We start from the raw sequence: 19,873 nt of genomic DNA, 5'->3' as shown, positions 1-19,873 counted from the left end.
GAAATAAGAGAAATATGTCTCAAGATATTGCCACACCCAGAAATATTAAGGTTTGGTATAATTGAAATTCTGAGTACTTAATTAGAAATTTTTTTTATTTAAGTGAGTTTTAGTATAATTATGTGAACCTTACGGGCTAGTTGGGTAAATAGTTAGATTCTAAATTTGGTTCTGTCAAATTACAACTAAGAGCTTCTGTTAGTGGGAAACATTATGATTAAGGGCATTAATAATACTGACTAACTTTGGATTAAGGAAAGTGGTGGTGGAAAGACTACATATAGAAAGGATTTCTCATATTGATATTCATTTTTCACCCGTTCTTCTATCTTCTTCTTCTCTAGCTCATTCAATAAGATAGGAAAACTAATAAATGAGTTTGCTAAAAGGAAGAATGAATGGTGTTAGCATATGATCGCGATTTTTTTATGGTAGATTTTAAATATTTATAAAGAATCGTTCTTGAAACTAACTATTATCATGATGTAGGCAAGTGTACCTATCGAACAGTAGTACAGTTTTAGTAAGACCGGATTGTCGAACCCAAAGGAACTAAAAGTACTAGTAATGACTGTCTTTTTATTACCTAGCCTAAGAATAAGGGGGTTTGTTTTAACTAACTAATTAACTAAACTAAGAAATCACAAAAAATAGAATTGGGGGATTACTTTTGGAAAACGATTGAATTAAGACAATACCTAAGGAAGAATTCACCTAGACTTCACTTGTTATTCTGAATCTGAATCGGACGATTTATTCATTTAACTTGTTCCGTAGAGATCCCTAAGTTATTTTATTATCCCTATTCAAGACTAATAACGTCTAATTCCTAGATTGAATATTTGAGACTTTTCTCAAATTAACACCCTAGGGTTGCATTAACTCGATTTATGGATCCCCTTATTAGGTTTCACCCTAATCCGGCAAAATCTTGTCACCCTATCTTTAGGCGCGCAATCAACTCCGCTTAATTATGACAATTCTACTCTTAGACAGTGTAACACCCCGTACCCGAGACCGTTTCCGGAGTCGAACACGAGGTGTTAACGGACTTAATTCATTAATTAAACAGCTCATACAATTCATTTTAAAATTTCGGACAAAGTGGCTAATCGCATCACGATCGCTTTAAAAATCATATCTCGAGTTCTGAAACTCGAAATCCAATTCGTAAATTTTTCCTGAAACTAGACTCATATATATATCTACTAATTTTTCTAGAATTTTGGTTGGGCCAATTAGTACAGTTTATTAGTTAAAGTCTCCCTGTTTCAGGTCCAACTACTCGACCTCTGTATTACTGAATCAGATATCTCCCTATACAGACCTTCAATGACTATGCCGTTTGTCTCTAATAAAACTAGACTCAATAAGGAATCTGTAAATATAAAGCGTGACTTCTAATTATATTTGTAAAATTTATGGTCAATTTCAAAAGTCGAGCAGGGGATCCAGAAATTGCTCGGCCCTATTTCACAAAAATTTAAACATCTCATAAAATATAGCTCATATACTGTTTCGCTTATTCCATATGAAAATAGACTCATCAAGCTTAGATTCCATAACTTATTCATTATTTAATTCCATTTCTACTATTTTTAGTGATTTTTCAAACTCACGTCATTTGTTGTTGTCTGAATCTATTTTATGGTAAATTTTACCTATTTCATGGTTTCCATGGATTAGCTAGCAATTTGACATACATAATACCAAATATGATCATGATTAGCCATTCCAATGGCTAATCATTACCAAGCATTTCTATTTCCATACCACTCAATAACCATATCATAAGACCATACATATAAAATGATTATAATGCTATACATGCCATACTCAAAATATACAAGCCATTATGCCAAGATGGTATACGGATAGTGTGAGCGTGCCTCCGACCATTTCCGATTTCGAGCTGGCTTGTCAACACTACAAGGAATGAAAAGGAGGAGTAAGCATAAATACTTAGTAAGCTCACATGCAAATAGCAAGTAACATAACCATATAAGCAAACATAAAACATCATTTGCATAATCATCACCAAGACATTCATATCACCTTTTCATTTATCATCTTACCATATTGTTGTTATATCGAGTTTTCAGCCCGAGGGTTAAGTACATACCTGTTCAAAGTATCCATTTCACAACACTTACCAAGACGTCCCTTTCATCTTGAGTATTCCTCCATTTGAGTAGAACTTTACCGTTGAACACATCGAATATAATTGGATACATGGAAAGTTTGCACATAAGTGCCACATATGTAGCCAAGCTACCATGTAACCCGCCCATAAGTGAACTCGGAGTCAACTCAACGAGCTCGGGCGTTCGCATCCATAAGTGAACTCGGACTCAACTCAACGAGTTCGGATGCCTAGTTACATCTCACGAACTCGGACTCAACTCAACGAGTTCGGACGCTCGCATCCATAAGTGAACTCGGACTCAACTCAACGAGTTCGGATGCTCAACCATCCTAGTGACATGTCACTTGTATCCTAAGCTATTCCTAAGGTTCAAACAGGCTTTTTCGTCGAACACTTATCCTTGCCGTCTTCCGTAGAATGCCGAAATCAATACTCGGTAACAATTATATTTAACAAGTAGTTCACATAATTTACATATTATTTGAAATTAACCACAAAGCATACATTTCATAATAAAATTCAGCATAACATATAATTAACATCAATAACTTAAAATAACCATTATGCTACATTATTTACACATGAACTTACCTCGATGCTAAAATGGCTATTTTACCATTTCGTCCACAACTTGGTATTTTCCCCATTTTAGCCTGAATTTCAGTTTTCCTTGCTCTATCATTTAAAATATAGTCTAATTAGGACTCACATTATTCAAATTTACCCAAAATCATATTTGGAAAAATTACAATTTTGCCCCTAAACTTTTGCATATTTACACTTTTGCTCCAAAGCTCGTAAATTAAAATCCAGCCTATTTTCTTATGTTTTATGACATGCTGATCATTTTTCCCTTCTATGGCAACATCAAATTCTCACTCTAACATGTACTTATGACTATTAGGTATTTTTACCGATTAAGCCCTTTTGCTCGTTTTCACTTAAAACCGAATAGCACAAGTTGTCTAACATAATTTAAAACCTCACATTCTATCATAAAACACCAAAATACACAAATTTCACCTATGGGTATTTTTCCAAATATAAACCCTAGGTTAAATTATTGCTAGCATAAGCTAAATCGAACTCTAGGGACTCCAAAACGTAAAAATCATTAAAAGCGAGGCTAGAACAGGACTTACAATCGAGCTTGGAAGCTTGAAAACCCTAGCCATGGTTTCTCCTTGCTATATTCGGCCATGGGGTTGAAGATGAGCAAAATTGGCTTTTAATTGTGTATTTTAATTCATTTTACCCCTAAATGACCAAAATGCCCTTACTACTAAACTTTCCAAAATTCCATCCATGTCCAATTTTGTCCATAGACTTAGAAATTGGTAAAATTACTCTTTAAGGACCTCTAATTAATAATCTAATTCAATTTTATGCAAAATACTTCTAGAACACAAGTTTTGCAATTTATTCAATTTAGTCCCAAATTTCAAATTAAGCACTTTATGCATAAAATTTCTTCACGAAATTTTCACACAATCATGCAATCATATCATAGACCTTAAAATAATCATAAAATAATTATTTATATCTCGGATTTTGTGGTCATGAAACCACTATTCGACTAGGCCCAAAATCGGGATATTACAACTCTCCCCCCGAGGATTTTCGTCCCGAAAATCTTACCGTAAAAGTGGTCTTCACTTTTAATCTCATATTTGGTGTCAAAGAACTTGCACTTAGACTGTACTTCCAATACATCTCTTCAATTTCTCATATAATCTAAAAGCTTACGTCTCAACTCTCAACTGTTCTTAAATTTTCAACCCTTCTCAATTTCCCATGATATCATGACATAAAACCCGGATCTCAACTTGATTTAATGGAGACCGGAATTCCAAGAAATCCAACAATCAAAGAGACCTGAAATTCCATGAATGTGATTTATAGATCTCGCCAAACATTTAACAATAGGATACATCACATTTTCCTCTTTCCGCCATAGAAATAATTCTGATATGGCCTCAAGAATAATCCTTCTCATTTCCATCCCAATATCAACATTGACAAGGATAATTTTGATAGATCCCAATGCTCGCTTTAACCCTTTAACAACTCCAATTTTATGTAACATCGGATGCTCTAAACTATCACATTACCTCACCGTCTTGAAACACATCACAATTCATACAACAATACATTCTTGAAAGTCGAAGTCTTTGCTCAATGTAGACTAGTCTAGTTCGGGCGCTTGCTTACCAATATTCTCATCTATCCGAACTCTGTCAACATGTAATAAACTTTTAGCTTTCACAAGATGGAAACCTTATCATTCGTAGTGACTTAAACTAATATTCAACTCTTTCTAATAAATATACACTTCTCGTTCAAACTATTTACTCTTTTATACGTACAAAATGAAATTCTATTATCAGACTTGGGAAAAATAATCCTGACATAATTGTCACATGAAATCTTTCAAATAAATAATTTACCATACCGACTAAAACTCGCGCTTTTATCACCTATGCCTTTACTGATGTCAAATCCTTACATAGAAATTAGAAAAAATCCCAATACTAAAATCACCACATTACCAAGATCAAATTAGAAGTATAGTCATATTTGACATGATTATCACGAGCTGAAGAACGTACTTCGAACATGAGTCATAATTGACAAATTATGGAACAAAGATAACAAGAAAACCGAATAAAGAAATCCAAGATAGAGAAACCCGGAATAAAGAAATCCAGAATAAAGAGATCCAGGATAAAGAAACCCAAGATACGATACTATGCCGGAGAATCGAAAACCAAATTCATAGAGAAAATACGAATACCACGATAATTCTTCAAAGAAAGAAAGTCCAAAAGAAAACATCATTTAATCCCATGAAATCAAATATAACAAGATCAATATATCTTCCCATACATATATATCGATGAAGCATCAAGTAGAAGAAACAGAATCATAATATCATATGAATTCTCTCATCAATTCTTATCGATTTAAATGAAATAGAATACCCGATAAAATAGAGCAATATAAATTATAAACCAATCAGACTACCAATGCTTTCATCCAACACCGAATTAGAAGACATTCCCATATAACAAGAATTTCTTCAAGATCAATAGCCATAGAAATATTTACGAGAACGGGTGAACACATAGAACATCTCAAAAGAGATCGCTAAATCATCTGTTCATAATCATCACACTCGGATAATTCACATTTGAAATATCATTTCCCCAACTAGTTCTCGCCATCACAAATTTTATATTAAACCATTCACTAAAAAGGCCAATTCGAATAAATTTCGATTTACACTTTTCTCGACCTTGCACTTGAGTAATTCGATTTACCAAGGAGAATTCCTTTTCTAACTAGGACAATGCATAACTCCAATAATTTTTACGTCAATCCGATACTTTCGCTCGACTTTACTTATCAGCTCATTTTCAATCTTGGATCATACTTATAATTATTCTATCATTGAACTCTTTGGGTTCTCAACCAAAACTTATTCAATACAAATCTCATGAAATTCCATTATAAGTACCACTTTGGTAAGGGGAGGGTTGTAGGACCTCGACTCGACTTTCTTATACATACACATATGACACAACTTCCATCATCATAGTAACATCATCATAATCATGTCATTCATTCATGTTGGCTTACACCAATTTTCCTATTGTCCCATTTAGACAATATACTTATGCATACATTCTATGTTTTCTAGACGACTTTACTTATCCATTCAATTAATTAAATTAATTCATGCTCATGACATTATATAAGGCCAAACAAACATAGATATTTGCATCACAATCACAACTTTCATTTCGTGCATCATCATGTACATATCGTTACAATCATATAATTCAGTCCAACAATTTAACATAGATAAGTTCATTTCATTATAATCCTTTACCTCATAAAATTATATACCATTAACATTCATCAACATTCGACATCCAATCAAGACAAGGACATTTTTCATTCAGATCATAATATTATGACCTTTATTCATACCTCTACTACTTTCTATTTATTCCGTTCATCTTATCAAGTAAGCCACATACACTACATCATATGAGCATTAAGCAAATATGAATATTTATCACAACATGAACTTTCATCTCACATATTATCACATATGTATCATAAACCTTTATTCATACTTTTCTGAACCGAGACTTATCATAATCATAATTTTACTCAAATACCTTTACTTAACATTGAACATGGTTGGCGCAGCTTCGGTTGGAGAGTACCTGTCTAAATAAGACGGTACTTATACGCGTCGGAAGACATCACACTATCACGCATCGATGGCATGTATAGCTAAACTTTTACACATGCTAGGTTAGTCCGAGAACCGACTAAACCTGCTCGATACCACTAAATGTAACACCCGTGCACTGAGACCATTTCCGAGTCGAACACGAGGTGTTAACGGACTTAATTCATTAATTAAACAGCTCATACAATTCATTTTAAAATTTCCAGACAAGCTGGCTAACTGCATCACAGTCGCTTTAAAAATCATATCTTGAGTTACGAAACTCAAAATCCAATTCCGTAAATTTTTCCTGAAACTAGACTCATATATATATCTACTAATTTTTTTATAGAATTTTTGGTTGGACCAATTAGTACAGTTTATTAGTTAAAGTCTCCCCTGTTTCAGGGTTCAGCTACTCTGACCTCTGTGTATTACGAATCAGATATCTCCCTATACAGACCTTAAATGACTATGCCGTTTGTCTCTAATAAAACTAGACTCAATAAGGAATCTGTACATATAAAGCGTGACTTCTAATTATCTTTGTAAAATTTATGGTGAATTTCCAAAGTCAGAACAGGGGATCCAGAAATCGCTCTGGCCCTATTTCACAAAAATTTAAACATCTCATAAAATATAGCTCATATACCTGTTTCGCTTATTCCATATGAAAATAGACTCATCAAGCTTCGATTCCATAACTTATTCATTATTTAATTCCATTTCTACTATTTTTAGTGATTTTTCAAACTCACGTCACTGCTGCTGTCTGAATCTATTTTATGGTAAATTTTACCTATTTCATGGTTTCCATGGATTAGCTAGCAATTTGATATACATAATACCAAATATGATCATGATTAGCCATTCCAATGGCTAATCATTACCAAGCATTTCTATTTCCATACCACTCAATAACCATATCATAAGACCATATATATAAAATGATTATAATGCTATACATGCCATACTCAAAATATACAAGCCATTATGCCAAGATGGTATACGGATAGTGTGGCGTGCCTCCAACCGTTTCCGATTTCGAGCTGGCTTGTCAACACTACAAGGAATGAAAAGGAGGAGTAAGCATAAATACTTAGTAAGCTCACATGAAAATAGCAAGTAACATAACCATATAAGCAAACATAAAACATCATTTGCATAATCATCACCAAGACATTCATATCACCTTTTCATTTATCATCTTACCATATTGTTGTTATATCGAGTTTTCAACCCGAGGGTTAAGTACATACCTGTTCAAAGTATCCATTTCACAACACTTACCAATACGTCCCTTTCATCTTGAGTATTCCTCCATTTGAGTAGAACTTTACCGTTGAACACATCGAATATAATTCGGATACATGGAAAGTTTGCACATAAGTGCCACATATGTAGCCAAGCTACCATGTAACCCGCCCATAAGTGAACTCGGACTCAACTCAACGAGCTCGGCGTTCGCATCCATAAGTGAACTCGGACTCAACTCAACGAGTTCGGATGCCTAGTTACATCTCACGAACTCGGACTCAACTCAACGAGTTCGGACGCTCGCATCCATAAGTGAACTCGGACTCAACTCAACGAGTTCGGATGCTCAACCATCCTAGTGACATGTCACTTGTATCCTAATCTATTCCTAAGGTTCAAACAGGCTTTTCCTCGAACACTTATCCTTGCTGTCTTCCGTAGAATGCCGAAATCAATACTCAGTAACAATTATATTTAACAAGTAGTTCACATAATTTACATATTATTTGAAATTAACCACAAAGCATACATTTCATAATAAAATTCAGCATAACATATAATTAACATCAATAACTTAAAATAACCATTATGCTACATTATTTACACATGAACTTACCTCGTATGCTAAAATGGCTATTTTACCATTTCGTCCACTTGGTATTTTCCCCATTTTAGCCCAATTTCAGTTTTCCTTGCTCTATCATTTAAAATATAGTCTAATTAGGACTCACATTATTCAAATTTACCCAAAATCATATTTGGAAAAATTACAATTTTGCCCTAAACTTTTGCATATTTACACTTTTGCTCCAAAGCTCAGTAAATTAAAATTCAGCCTATTTTCTTATGTTTTATGACATGCTGATCATTTTTCCTTCTATGGCAACATCAAATTCTCACTCTAACATGTACTTATGACTATTAGGTATTTTTACCGATTAAGCCCTTTTGCTCGTTTTCACTTAAAACCGAGTAGCACAAGTTGTCTAACATAATTTAAAACCTCACATTCTATCATAAAACACCAAAATACACAAATTTCACCTATGGGTATTTTTCCAAATATAAACCCTAGGTTAAATTATTGCTAGCATAAGCTAAATCGAGCTAAGGGACTACAAAAACGTAAAAATCATTAAAAGCGAGGCTAGAACGGACTTACAATCGAGCTTGGAAGCTTGAAAACCCTAGCCATGGTTTCTCCTTGCTATATTCGGCCATGGGGTTGAAGATGAGCAAAATTGGCTTTTAATTGTGTATTTTAATTCATTTTACCCTAAATGACCAAAATGCCCTTACTACTAAACTTTCCAAAATTCCATCCATGTCCAATTTTGTCCATAGACTTAGAAATTGGTAAAATTACTCTTTAAGGACCTCTAATTAATAATCTAATTCAATTTTATGCAAAATACTTCTAGAACACAAGTTTTGCAATTTATTCAATTTAGTCCCAAATTTCAAATTAAGCACTTTATGCATAAAATTTCTTCACGAAATTTTCACACAATCATGCAATCATATCATAGACCTTAAAATAATCATAAAATAATTATTTATATCTCGGATTTTGTGGTCACGAAACCACTATTCCGACTAGGCCCAAAATCAGGATATTACAACTGGGTCTATTCCTCCTCTGAATAAAAGCTTAACTTGAATCAATATCCTGGAATATCAAAACAAGAATTAAGAACACATAATTAAGAACAAGCCAAATATTTATCATACAATTCAGAAAATAATAACAAGATTCATCTTAGGTTTTATTCCCCTTAGGTATTTAGGGGATTTAGTTCATAAATAAAAAGGAAAACATCTCAGAAGAATAATGAATACAAAACATAAAGAAAACCCAAAACTCTTGGAGGGAAATTGAGGGGAGATCTTCAGTCTTGATGGTGAATCCGACTTTTAAGATGGATTAATCGGCTTCCCTTGAGCAGTTCCCTACCTCCTTCTCTATGTGTGTCCCCTTTCCTCTTCCTTTGGGATGTATTTATAGGCTTTAAAATGCCTAAAAGCCCTCAAAATTAGCCTTTTCCGAATTGGACTCAACTTGGGCTCGGCAGGGACACGTCCGTGTGCAATTACTTCCAGCTGTGCTCGAGCCTGTTAGAATGGCACGGGTGTGTGTTCTACCCGTGTGAGTCGTGCTTCGATTCTGCCAACTTTGTCACGACCGTGTGGTTTTACCGTGTGAGGAAGTCCAGGCCGTGTTGATTTTGTACGTTGGCCTATTTTCTTCATTTTTGGCCCGTTTCTCGTTCCTTTCGCTCTCCTATGCTCACCTAAGTATAAAACATGAAATTAAGGCATTAGGAGCATCGAATTCACCAATTCTAAGGAAAAATCATCCATAAAATGTGTTAAGCATGGGGTAAAAATATGTATAAATTACGGTTTATCAAATACCCCCACACTTAAGCATTTGCTTGTCCTCAAGCAAAATTCTCAAGTCATAATCAAAATAAATTCTTCTTAACTTATAATCTCTATCGAAAATATCTCAAACTAATTCATGAGTAGTCGTACATTGAGAATTCAACTAAAAGAACATTAGAGCTTCAAACATTCCAAGTTGAGTATTTAATTATGCAAAACTTAGGCATCTCCCCTTATCTAAGTGGTTACTTCGATTTGAAATCTCACGGAGTTTAACATCCTCACTAAAGATTCACTCAAATCACTCAAAGTGTTTAAGGACAATGAAAGTAGCACTCATCAATCAATATGAAAAATTATTACCATAAGCTTGCATGAAAATCACATCTCCACCACTATAAATTGAGATGATACATCAATCAAAAGGTCTTTAGAGGGTTGTAACGTGGCTTTGGTTAGGGGATGTGGTCACAAGCTGAAAGGAACGGTTAGAATCGAGATTGAATTGGAAAATCACTTAACTAGAAAAAAGATTTAATCATCACTTGCGTACAACAAAGCTTCTTCTCAGAATATGGAATTTAAATACTTAAGCTCAAAAACAAAAGATTACTACTAATGTGTATACACAGTTTTTTTTTTAAGAACAAGCCAAATAACATAGACTAACTATTAAGAACAACACATAGTTGAGTAACTATTTCAATTCAAATCTCGACAAAAATAGGGATCAAATTTAATTTAGGGGATTTCAACAATAATAGGTTAAAGGTTAATATTAAGGGTAATACAAGAAATGGCTTGTTAGGCTCAAGGGGGTTCACTAGGGGTTAATCGTGGAGGTAGGCTTTTTATGGCATGAGCGGGTTAATCCTAAGTGCTTTAATCATTTTTGACATATCAAATCAAATGGTGTGGTCTTGACATGCATAATCAAGCAAGTTCTAGAATAACAATTCAATACTGACGCACTCAAAGCAATAATAAAAGTGAGCATGAAAGAATTAATAGATGCTCAAAAGGCTTAAAAATCTCACAAGAATTATGACTTTTTGATGTTCAAAACTTGTGAATTCCAACTCAAAGTAATACCTAAACTTTGGAGAAACAACCTAAAATTTTAGATTCTTAAAAATCAACTTATCATGCTTGATTCTCTTAATGTCTTAAAGTTTAAACAATCAATGCATAAATGCCTATGTTTTAATTCAAGATATATCAATCAAAATCATAAATCAATCAAAGTTATCCTAAATATGATATGAGAGCTTTTCAAGAGAACAAGGTAGTCATTCAGGGATTTTTCTAATAATGAAATGAATACACCCCCCCCACACTTAAGATGTACATTGCTCTCAATGTACAAAGATAGATATATAGAAAAGAATGCTAAAATAAGATAGGGAAAGAAGTGAAACTTCCTGAGTGATGAATGAATTTCATTGAACTGGAGTTTCGGAGAATAATCGGCATGAGGGTGGAAGAGGATACTTCGGCGGTGGTAGAGGTTCATTAGTCCATAAGTCCTGCACCAAAAGAATATTATATCTAGTGGTAGCTATGGTCGTGGTCGATCAGGACATGGCAGTCGTGGAGAACCTTTCTCGGTGGAGTTTTTAGTTCCTATGCGATGATGAGCTTAAGAGCTCTATATAACTGTGATAAAATCAGGAACTTTTTAGGGGATATTAGGAAGAATAATTACCCATAAAGAAATAACCGAAATTGATAATTAAAAATAAAATTCTAAAATCTAATAAAAATAAAAAGTAGTTTTAATAAAAATTAAAAACATAAAATAATAAATAAATGTTTTTAAACATCTTCATCGCTGGATGGTTCGCGAGGTGGGACTGGCGATGAGATGTGAAGGTGCTGACAAATCTGCTATAGAGTAGCATCAATGCTGTCAAATCGTTGAAAACACTGCTACTCGAATTGAGTGAGGCACTCAAATATGTCAGCATATGAAGTCACCGCATGAACTGTACGAGAGGGTGGTGGTGGCTGAGTCGGTGGGTCCTCATGCTGTGGAGGGACATCATAAGGAATGTCCTTAGCCCTCATCTTCGGTAGATTGGGCGAGGCGATATTGGGGAGGGTAGGTTCCTCGGCGCTTTTCGATCATCCTCATGCTAAGCATGCTCGAGATGCCTTGTGGAGACATCTGGCCAATGAGGGTTAATGATGATTCTTGGGCTGCGATACTAAGGAGCCCAAAATGTCGAGCCAACCGAGTTACGTATCGGCCAATAGAGATGACCCCCTTCCTATGCCGCTCCGTCTGGTGCTGAATCGCTAGGGCGATAAAATAGGCAAGGTCGATGACGTGCCCGTGCGACATACACCATAAAAAGTATACGTCGTGAGTGTTCACGACACCAGTGCTTTCTCGCCTCCCTGTAATTGTGTGAGCCAAAATGACGTGTAGGTACCTCAAAGATGGAGGGAGAGCCGATGCCTTGGAGCGGCTAGTATTGTAAGTGGCCCCACCTGGTACTAGTGCGTCCCAGCACCGTGAAGGAGAACAATGGATATGGCGATTGAGAGTGTCTAAATCATTATCCTCCTTGAACTCCTCCGTATATAAACCCAACGCCGTACCGAACTCTGGGACGCTGAGCTGGCGGACTAATCTGCCTAGGCAAAATTGGACCATGCCGGAATCATCGTAGTTCGTCATTACGGTCTGAAGATGAAACGTTGAGCATAGTTCCATCGTGAGCTCGAGGTATGTTGGCTCGATGATCCCATAGAACAGCTCCCAAGGGTCGGTGGTTAGGAGGGCCCGAATCGCATTAGCCAACTGAACTTATTCTACGGCAGCACAGTCGATACAGCGGCCCGCAATTAAAGGTCGGGCCCAAAGGATTTGGAAAAGTTCTTCTTGGGGCCCTTGGGGGAACTGTAGGAGAGGGTGACGAATTTCTGTGGTTGGACCTACGGAAGATGACGCTCCCTTCCTCTTTTTCAAAGCAGGTACGACAGTTTTCTTTCCTCATGATGACGACATGGTACCTATGATTAGAATCATCAAGTCATCTTAATGACTGGTCAAAGTAAAATGAAGACAAATTTCAAATAAAAATCAGAATTTCAGCCACAACTACTAATATTAACCAAACATAACCAACATAATTATTTTGATAGCATAATTTCGTGACATTATCATTGTAATGGCATAAGAATGGGCATAGTAATGGCATGTGTATAACAAAAGAGTGAGGCTTTCCTAACAACTCGATTTAACATGAAATGTATGATAAATAATCTAAAAATATAGAAATAATGAACAAAATGGAAATAGTAAAAGAAAAATAAAGATTATTTTAAAAATAAACATTAAAAGTAAGTAGAATAGAGGTGAAAAGAGTAAACAAACGCTAAGGGAGAGAAATCGGGCGTCAAAAATGGAGTTGGAGGCGGCGCACGGGCGAGGCAGGGAGACTGTGTAAACTTGCAGCGGCTAGGGTTAGGGTTTTTGAGTGGGGAAGACAATGAATAGTGTAGGGTATTTATAGATTTTGAGCCACATGGCCAGGGGACACGCTCGTGTACCCCAATTTTAGCCCGTGTGTTTAGTGTTTTTCCTATTTGGGCACGTTTGAAATTCGTCCCACGCCCGTGTACCTTAGGCGTGTAGGTGCACATGGTCGTGTCCCATGACCGTGTCTAGCTTCATTCGCTTCTCCCACACCCGTGTATGCAAGCCCCATGCCCGTGTTAATTTGATAGGTTCGAACACAGGTGTTAGACAAAGGCGTGTCGCATGCCTGTGCTAGTTTCTCAGTTTCAACCATGATCCTAAGGCATGGGCGTGTCACACACCCGTGTTTTTTTCGCAGGCTTGGCCACGGCCATGTCGCACGGCCGTGGCGATTTGTCGTAGCCCGTGTTTGGGGAATATTTTTACTCTGTTTCCACAGGGTCCTAAGCACGCCCGTGTGCTTGACCGTGTTTCTGTGGTGAACCTGTTTTCAAGAGTCCGTTAGTAAGTTAGGTGTTATACACTAATATTTAAAGAAGTTAATACAGTTAGTGCTCAGGTTGCCTCTCGAGGAGCGCTTATTTATAGTATAAGCTCGACTTACCTCTCCGTTGAATGATCATAGTGGTTTGAGGAGTTTATACTCCTCGTTCCTGCTATCAATCTCATCAAAATAAGGTTTTAAACAGGTGTTGTTTACCTTAAATGTGCCGAACTTGGGTGACTCACCTCGACCGTATCGAATGGAAAAATACTAAGTACCGTAAGAGGGATTTCTTCATTCAGGGTGGTAGTGACAATGTGAGGATCTACGGCATCTAGTAAAACTTTATCTCCAACCTTAAGTTGATATGGAAAGGTGTTAAGCTCGTTCTGGCGTAGTTTTGGTTTGTCACGTGTTCTCGGTTTATGCATCCGCCATTCATCTAGTTCCTCGATTTGTAACCTTCGATCTTCATGTATAAGTCCTCTGCTACTGCTTGGGAATGACTCATATACTTCCTTCAGACTCATTTCCTACAAAGTAAGTTGTACCAGATTGTCAATTTTAGTAGAATGGTTTAGACGATCACTTTCAATTTCTGATGTGCTGCCAGAATTACGAGCTTAAAGGGTGATTGTTTCGTCTCCCACATGGAGCGTGAGTTCACCTGTGCCAACATCAATAATTGTTTTAGCAGTTGCTAAAAAGGGCCTTCCTAGAATTAAAGGAGTGTTGCTATCCTCCTCTATATCTAGAATAATAAAGTCAACGGGAAATATGAATTTATCGATTTTAACTAGCACATCTTCAATAATACCCTTAGGGAATCTTATAGTTTTTTCTGCTAATTGAATGCTCATCCTAGTCTGTTTTGTTTCTCGAGACCTAATTGCTTAAACATTTTGTAGGGCATGACGTTAATACTAGCCCCCAAATCTGCTAATGCATTATTAACATCTAAACTACCAATTAGGAAAGGAATTGTAAAACTCCCTAGATCTTTTAGTTTGTTGGTAGTTTATTTTGGAGAATATTTGAGCAAACTGCATTTAGCTCCACATGCGACACCTCGTCTAACTTTCGCTTATTTACTAAAAGGTCCTTTAAAATTTTCATTGCGTTTGGCATCTGCGATAGAGCTTCAATAAACGGTAAGTTAATATGTAATTTTTTTAAGAGTTTAAGAAACTTACCAAATTGTTCATTTGAGCGGTCTTTCCTTGTCGCCTTGAGGTATGGTAGACGAGATTTATATTTGACAGTCACTGATTTGTTTTTATTATAATCTACCTCACTTTTACCTTTGCTTACCACAGTTTCTTGCCTCGGTTCTGGCTCAAGCTCAACGAATCCTTCTTCATGTTGAACATTAATCGCGTTGAGCTATTCCCTTGGGTTAGGTTCAGTATTACTTGGCAAGCTACCTTGTGGTCATTCGGAGATTAGTTTAGAAAGCTGACCTATCTGAGTTTTGAGCCCTTGGATCGATGCTTGTTGATTTTTAAGTGCTGTCTCGGTGTTCTAAAAATGGGTTTCTGATACTGAGATAAACTTTGAGAATATCTCTTCAAGGTTCGGTTTCTTTTCCTGTTGGTAGGGTGGCTGTTGGTAGCCGGGAGGATGTTGTGGTCTTTGAATTCCTTGACTACCCCACGAGAAATTGGGGTGGTTCCTCCAACCTGCATTGTAACTGTTACCATATGAGTTATTTTGGGATCAAGAGTTATTGTTACCCATATATTGGACTTGTTCCTCCTTGATTCTAGGGTTGAAGGGTTGATACTCTGTGCATGCTCCTCCTCCATTCGTCTCACACCTCATCACTGGATGTACCTGAGTAGAACCAAGTAAACCATAAATTTTCTTATTCAAGAGTTCTACCTGATTAGAGAGCATGATGACTAAATCGATGTTATAAATACTGGCTGTTTTTGTTGGCTTTGTCCTCGTGACTTGCCACTGATAGTCATTCAGTGACATTCCTCTATGAACTCATAAGTATCTTCAAGTGTTTTGTTATTGATGGTTCCGCTAACAGCTGCGTCAACCATTTGCCGAGTCAAAGGATTCAGGCCATTATGGAATGTTTGAACCTGAAGCCAAAACGGTAACCCATGGTGAGGGCACCTTCTCAAAAGGTCCTTGTATCTCTCCCATGCATCATAGAGTGTTTCTAAATCTAACTGCACAAAAAAAGAGATATCATTACGTAATCTAGCCGTTTTAGCCGGCAAAAAATATTTTAGTAAAAATTTTTCGATCATTTGTTCCCAAGTAGTAATTGACCCTCGTGGTAACGAGTTCAACCATTGTTTAGCTTTGTTCTTCAATGAAAAAGGAAACAACTGAAGACGTATAGCATCGTCAGAAACGCCATTGATTTTAAATGTATCGCAGAATTCTAGGAAGTTTGCTAAGTGAGTGTTGGGATCCTCATCCTGCAAACCGTCAAACTGAACAAATTGTTGTATCATTTGAATAGTGTTACGTTTCAGTTCAAAAGTATTTGCAACTACAGCAGGTCTAACTATGCTCGACTCAGTTCCTATTAAAGAAGGTTTAGCATAATCATACATAGTACGTGGAGTAGGATTTTGATTAATCGCAATCGCAGGAGGTAGCTTATTGTCTTGGGTTTTGGCCATCTCTTCGGTTGGGGGTTGAGTATCATCTTCTTCCTCGTTCTCTGTGTATCTTAAGCTTCGCCTTATTTCTCTTTGGTTTCTGTGAACTGTGCGATCGATTTCTTCGTCAAAAAGTAGTGGTCCTGACGAGTTTCTTCTAGTCATAAACTATAAAAACCTGTCAGAAGAAAGAAAAAGAAAATTAGCAAATTAGAATAAAATTAAAAATAGAATTAGATTGCAAGAAAAATAAATGGCTAAAGTAAAAAAAATTAAGTGTTCCTAATATTTTAGTTCCCCGGCAACGGCGCCAAAAACTTGATCGCATGATTTCGTGATAGATTTTAAATATTTATAATTAATCGTTCTTCAAACTAACTATTATCGCGATGTAGGCAAGTGTACCTATCGAACAGTAGTATAGTTTTAGCAAGACCAGATTGTCGTACCCAAAGGAACTAAAAGTACTAGTAATGACTGTCTTTTTATTATCTAGCCTAGGAATAAAGAGGTTTTATTTTAACTAACTAATTATCTAAACTAAGAACTCACAGAGAATAGAATTGGGGAATTACTTTTGGGAAAATCGATTGAATTAAGACAATACCTAAGGAAAAATCCACCTAGACTGCACTTGTTATTCTGGCTCCGAATCAGATGATTTATTCATTTAACTTGTTCTGTAGAATCCCTAAGTTATGTTATTATCCCTATTCAAGACTAATAACGTCTAATCCCTAGATTGAATAATTGAGACCTTTCTCTAATTAACACCCTAGGGTTGCATTAACTCGATCTATGGATCCCTTATTAGGTTTCACCCTAATCCGGCAAAATCTTGTCACCCTATGTCTAGGCGCGCAGACAACTCCGCTTAATTATGACAAATGTACTCTTAGACAGGGTATATTCCTCCTCTGAATAAGAGCTTATCTTAAATCAGTATCCTGGGATATCAAAACAAGAATTAAGAACACATAATTAAGAACAAGTTAAATATTTATCATACAATTCAGAAAATAATAACAAGATTCGTCTTAGGTTTCATTCCCCTTAGGTTTTTAAGGGTTTTAGTTCATAACTAAATAAGAAAACATCTTAGAATAATAAAGAATACAAAACATAAAGAAAACTCAAAACTTCTGAAGGGGAAATTGAGGAGAGATCTTCAGTCTTGATGATGAATTCGGCTTCTGAAATGAATCAATCGGCTTTCTTGGAGTAATTCCTTACTCCCTATTCTGTGTCTCCTTTTTCTCCTCTTCTTGGGTGTATTTATAGGCTTTGGAATGCCTATGAGCCCTCAAAAGTGGCCTTTTTCGAATTGGACTCCACTTGGGCTCGGTAAGGACACGCCCGTGTGACACGCTTGTTTGCGATTACTTCAGGCTGTGTTCAAGCCTGTTAGAATGGCACGGGTGTGTGTTCTACCCGTGTGAGTCGTGCTTCAATTCTGCCAGATTGACACGGCCGTGTGGGCTGCCCATGTGAGGTACTTTGGCCCATTTTCTCCGTTTTTGGCCTGTTTCTCGTTCCTTTCACTCTCCTATGCTCACCTAAGTATAAATCTTGAAATTAAGGCATTAGGAGCATCAAATTCACTAATTCTAAGGAAAAAATAATCCATAAAATGAGTTAAGCATGGGGTAAAAATATGTATAAATTACAGTTTATCATAGTTCATAACTAAAAAGGAAAACATCTCAGAAGAATAATGAATACAAAACATAAAGAAAAGCCAAAACTCCTGGAGGGAAATTGAGGGGAGATCTTCAGTCTTGATGGTGAATCCGGCTTTTGAGATGGATCAATCGACTTCCCTTGAGTAGTTCCCTGCCTTCTTCTCTGTATGTGCCCCATTTTCTCTTCCTTTAGGGTGTATTTATAGGCTTTAGAATGCCTAAAAGCCCTCAAAATTAGCCTTGTCCGAATTGGATTCAACTTGGGCTCGGCAGGGACACGCCCGTGTGCGATTACTTCAGGTCATGCTCAAGCCTGTTAGAATGGCACGGACGTATGTTCTACCCGTGTGAGTCGTGATTCGATTCTTCTAACTTGACACGGTCGTGTGGTTTGCCCGTGTGAGGAAGTCCAGGCCATGTTGATTTCGTACGTTGGCCCATTTTCTCCGTTTTTGGCCCATTTCTCGTTCATTTCGCTCTCTTATGCTCACCTAAGTATAAAACATGAAATTAAGGCATTAGGAGCATCGAATTCACCAATTCTAAGGAAAAATCATCCATAAAATATGTTAAGCATGGGGTAAAAATATGTATAAATTACGGTTATCAGCATAAATACTTGATAACATAGCAATCTAGTAATCTTTCTAACTCTTACGCATCTTTCGATTTAAAAAGAAGAATAAGGAAAGTCAGAGGATTTCAACATAGTTATTTTGAGTTGGTGATGTTTAAATCGTAGATATCATTATAACTCTTCTACATGCATATGGATTAATGTTTCTTATATCTGTATATATTTGTTTTGATCTTTTTATGATTTTTATATTTTCCCAACCAAGAAAGAGGATGTCCAAATGATAAAGGGAAGGCTAAGCAAGTGTAAGCTGTATCAACTCTGGTATTTTTGTTGGTGAGCTTCTAAACTCAAACTCTTTGTGGCTGCTTTATATGTATATATATATTAGTATTGTGTTATCATGTTGTGGTTGACTTCATGTTCTGTTGATGATACTCTTTTGTTTATTGTTTGATAAACTTTTACTAGGAAAATATTTTTTGATAAAGTTATCATTGCAATGGTCCGCTAAATGTTATGTTTGATATGATATGTTATGTTACCAGTAAAATGGTCAGTTGAATGTTTGTTATATGTTTGTCATGATTATGAATTATATGCGGAGTAAGGAGGGTTTTTTTGGCAGATAAAAGATGAAGAAATGTCATATTGAACACTTTGTGCCACATGTTATATGGCTTTGCGGAGGTTCGAGTGGATAGTACAAAGAATGTTTATGCATGGTTTTCACTTTACGAAGGTTCAGTTGGATTGTATGGAGATATATTCGCAAAGGAATATGATAACCTAATGTGGGTTCTATGTACATATGAGACTCTACGGAATCTAAGGCTTTAAGCCTTATTTGTATAAGCAAGTCCATGGCCATTGCTTATAAAAGTTATGAAAGATATGAAAGTTCATTGGATTTGTTCAATAAGTTCTATGTTAAAAGTTAAATGTGAGGTTTCGCCAAATGTAGTCCACAACAAAATCTGCTTATATG

General features: G+C 36.2%; 1 non-coding gene across 1 annotated transcript; it reads left to right on the top strand.

Annotated features, from left to right (window-relative positions):
• The first annotated feature begins 16,111 nt into the window (after window positions 1-16,111).
• On the top strand, window positions 16,112-16,218 carry LOC128284903 (small nucleolar RNA R71). The gene has a single exon (XR_008275322.1). It is a non-coding gene; the product is annotated as a small nucleolar RNA R71 (small nucleolar RNA).
• Window positions 16,219-19,873: the final 3,655 nt, after the last annotated feature.

The sequence above is a fragment of the Gossypium arboreum genome, chromosome 11 (genome assembly GCF_025698485.1).
Source record: "Gossypium arboreum isolate Shixiya-1 chromosome 11, ASM2569848v2, whole genome shotgun sequence".
Taxonomy (NCBI): domain Eukaryota; kingdom Viridiplantae; phylum Streptophyta; class Magnoliopsida; order Malvales; family Malvaceae; genus Gossypium; species Gossypium arboreum.
The sequence above is the reverse complement of the archived record's forward strand: the minus strand, read 5'-3'. Positions and strand labels throughout refer to the sequence as shown.